Raw genomic sequence first — 4,682 nt, forward strand, 5'->3', positions numbered from 1 at the left:
TGAACATTATTTTATTGTCAAAACACTGCAAATAAATGCTTTTTTTTTTTTTTTTCTGTGCAAACAAATGATCAAAAAGTAGGTTAAATGAAAACTTTGGAATCTAAACTGGGAATCAATAAGAATTGAAATCAATAAGCAGAATCAGAATCGGAATGGATAAAATTCAAACAATACCCAACCCTAGCCACATGTTGTGAAGTTCACTGATTTACACAAAGTATTTTCACTGAGTATTTTATGAACACTGATCAGTTGATGGCAAAATTCAAAAAGACGGTTCTTTGGTGGCCATACTGAGAGAGTATGAGCCAGTTTTCTGAAGAGACTAAAGGTTTGTTTTCTTTTCAATGTTTGCTTTGTTTGCCTAAAATGAACCATATCATAGACTTCAATATCTCTTTGAAAAAGAACTTTGTAACTTTTAAAAAAGTATTAAAATGGGTTCAATGTAGTTAATACTCCTGGTGTTAAATAAAAAAATAAAGATGATTATCTTCATTCAGTTGTTCCATTTCTATAGGTTTGGTAACATAAAAGCTCTTAATTCCAAAGATAATACAAGCTAATCAGTGTATTCAGTAGGTTGCATTAGTGGCATAAGGTATTGTAAGTATACAACAATGCGACAATAAAACAATGCATTTACTTTTTACTTTTGATACTTAAGTACTTTTAAAAACATGTACTTCCGTACTTTTACTTAAGTAAAAATTTGTCTTTACAACTTTCACTTGTAGTGGAGTAGTATTTGACCAGTAGTATCTGTACTTTCACTCAAGTAAGGAAGTTGTGTACTTTGTCCGCCTCTGTATATATATATACATACATATACATATATATTACACATATACATATTCATGATCACTGGGGGTGTGACACATTGATTGACCGAAGGAGAGAGCGGGGTGGTTATTCTCTCCGATCAAATGAACCTTAATGGTTTCAACCTCACCTGACCCCGCCCTTCATTAGTAATGGTTGTTAATCACTATTGACACCTGCTATAAACCATATTTATAAGCAGAGCTGGGTAGTAACTGATTACATGTTATCTGGATTACGTAATCAGATTCCAAAAATTAAGTACTTGTAATTAGAGTAAATTACATTTTAAAGTACTCATAATCAGACTACAGTTACGTTTTCATTGATTACATGATTACATATTATTCACACAATAGCAATAAATTATTAATCATTTATTGATTCTCTCTAATTCCTCTTTTTTATCTTTTAAATTTTCCTTTCTAAAATAGTCTACTGCTTATATATACTCAGAAAGCCCAGTTTTGTGGACATTCACTCTTAGACTAGTCATTAGTCAGGTGGCAACACAGCATTTGACCAATGAATTTACATTTAGTTTAGTTTCAACATTGCATCAACTACTGATGAACACATTCATTTTTATTTGAATGATCACTCAGTAAGTAATTTAACCATGTATTGTTATGTATTATTGAAAGGCTTTTGTCTTTCAAACTCATTAAAATGCACATTCTCGTTATTTCTTATTTGCAGACATTCTCAAACTTTTTGTCATCTGAGCATCTTTCACCTAATATATTTATTGTAAAGGGTGGTCAATCAGCAATTCTGTAAAAGACAATATCTCCCTTTGCATTGAACTTTGAGCATCATAACTTTGCAGATGTTGTTTATGCTCAAACAGCAACATTACACACTAACTAAAGTTAAAAAAGTAAAATCATAATCAATGATCCCTATAAGCACCCTTGAGATTTGAAAATAAATATTTTATAAGTAAGTATTGCATTTGCATGTTCACGGTTCTCTGACATTGGTTATATGGCATGCATGTAAACATAAAATATTTCTTCTTTTTTAGTAAGTTAATTATTTTGATTGTTATTTTAAGGTGATTTATTTTAATTACATGTTTGCCTTTCATTAAACTCACAAACCCGCTGCAGTTCCCTTACGAACCCCAGTTTGGGAAACCTTGATGTAATATAATGTTTAAAGTACACGATTGGTACACGATTATCCTGTTTAAATCAATGTGATAAACAAGTTATGTCAAAAGTAATCCAAAAGTAATCTGATTATATTACCTAAAATGTGTAATGTAATGGATTACGTTACTGACTACAATTTTTGTCATGTAATTTGTAATCGGTAACGGATTACAATTTGTAAGTAATCTACCCATCTCTCTTTATAATTAAAATCAAATATTCAAAGTAATGAACAAAATAAATTCCAAAGAGTTCAAAATGATATTCAATGAAATGCAATAAACTCAGAACTGAAACTGAACGATTCTTGTGTTGTTGTCTTGATTTAAACACTTCAAAATCATGATGCAAATCCAGCAAGATGTGATGCAGCATCCAAAGACTTCAGTGCATATTAACATAAACTTGAAAATATAGACAGAATACAAAAACAAATAAATCGTACACGGACTGGACTGCTGTGGACCGTAGGTCAGTGATAGGCATGTGTTCAGTGATATGGAAATCATATCCCATATTAAACAACATGTGTACCCCCCACCTCCCAAAAGAAAAAAAAACACGTTACAGGTTAATGTGGGCTCCAGCGCTCCTTACTGTTGTCTTTTCTGAGGTAAATCACATTACATTACTATTCACAAGATGTTTTATTGACAGTATAAATGCTTGGAACTATTTAATGTTTTGAAGTCTATCCATTATTTGTTGCGTGCCAGCCACCCACAAATCAAAATAAGTGTTTTGATACTTATAGCACAAATTGTGTCCTTTAAATTCTGTCAATTTTTATCATGAAATACAAACAATACATGTGTTTTTCCGCTCTTTAATGTGGCGTGAGATCATTCACCTCAGTTCAAGCGGCATGTGAATCAATCATCTTTTCACTTCTTTTTACTAGTTACTAGTTTGCAAACCTTATCACTCTTGGGATTAAATGATGAAGCATTATTTAATGTAATGTTGTAGGGTGTTTTTATTGTATTGTATTTTTGAGTGTCTGTTTGATAGTGAAGAGATGATATTGTAACCTTGTTTAGATATGAATTGTGTCTGACATTGTGACATTACAAACATGATTATATTTGTTTATAAATAATGGAACATTGTTTACTGGTAATATTGAACGGTGTCTTTTATTGGGTATTTGCGTCCTTGTTAGTCATGACGTATGAGTTGGTGATTGGTCCACATGTGTCGATTACATTCATTGGTGGCGACTGCTTTTAAATGTCATGTCTGTAATAGTATACATATGCTTGATGATGGTCAATAGACCGAAACGTTGCTGGTTCCTGTAATAAATTTGATAGTGTGCAGGATTTTACTTTTCATTTACTAATTACAGCACAAAATAAACATGAATGAATATCAGAAGACATGTTGAAAAAAATCTGAACGATTTAATAAAACAAATGTGACCCTGGACCACAAAACCAGTCTTAAGTCGCTGGGGTATATTTGTAGCAATAGCCAAAAATACATTGTATGGGTCAAAATGATAGATTTTTCTTTTATGCCAAAAATCATTAGTATATTAAGTAAAGATCATATTCCATGAAGATATTTTGTAAATGTACTACTGTAAATATATCAAAACGTCATTTTTGATTAGTAATATGCATTGCTAAGAATTAATTTGGACAACTTTAAAGGCGATTTTCTCAATATTTCAATTTTTTTGCACCCCCAGAGTCCAGATTTTCAAATAGTTGTATCTTGGCCAAATATTGTCTGGTTTTGTGGTCCAGGGTCACAAATGTCTTATGTAATCGATTTTGACAATTGTCAATGAAACAGCTTGTAAATACTCATAACAATCATAACATAACATTTACCTAAGAAATGCCAACAACTTCGCCAACATTGTTTTATTATTTTCATAAATCAGTCAGTTAACTGCACAGATGGTTGGAGTAGGTGGAATTTTCTCAATGATTAACTTTATTCATGCAATAAAACACAACTTTAATCTCACAATATTGACTTTATTCTGAAAATATTATGCCACTAAAATGCTGCCATACAATGCAAACACACTCTTGGCACAGCAGCCCAAAACTCAAAAGGACAAAAAGAACGTAAAAAACAAAAACAAAAAAACAGACAAACAAACAAACAAACAAACAAAAAAACCCACTATAATTAGCTAATTTAATTCTCTTGGCCTTTCTTTTGGCAAATTCATCCACAATGTCTTTGGTGTTTAATTTAAGGCTTTGTGTATTCTCACTGGAAAGAATGGCTATACTTTTGATAGCCTTTCCCTTTCAATAAAAGATAATTAAAATGTGCAGGTGTCACTGAAGCTAGATGTGATAAAGATGTGATCCATTCTTTTCAACTTACCAACTTCAAACCCTCACAATATTGTGGCCACAAATTATTAGAATACCAATTCCCTCTTTTAATTAAGGTCCCCCTCCGCGGGCCCCCAATCAGCCCAGACCCATATGTACGTGCATACCCAGATGCTGCCCCTGTTTCCATGATATTTCCAAGCACTGAAGCAGTTTTTAATAATCGTGTATTGTTTGCAGGATTTCCATAACGGTGGAAGTCCTTGATAATAATAATAATGCGGCTGTCTATGCTGCAGAAAACGATTTCTTTCTTTCTTGTTGTTTCTGATGAACATTTAATATCAGTCAGTCACCAAGATCGCTCTGAGTATGCTCGTCGGTTCGGCTGTGTCTCGGC

The sequence above is a fragment of the Onychostoma macrolepis genome, chromosome 02 (genome assembly GCF_012432095.1).
Source record: "Onychostoma macrolepis isolate SWU-2019 chromosome 02, ASM1243209v1, whole genome shotgun sequence".
Taxonomy (NCBI): Eukaryota; Metazoa; Chordata; class Actinopteri; order Cypriniformes; family Cyprinidae; genus Onychostoma; species Onychostoma macrolepis.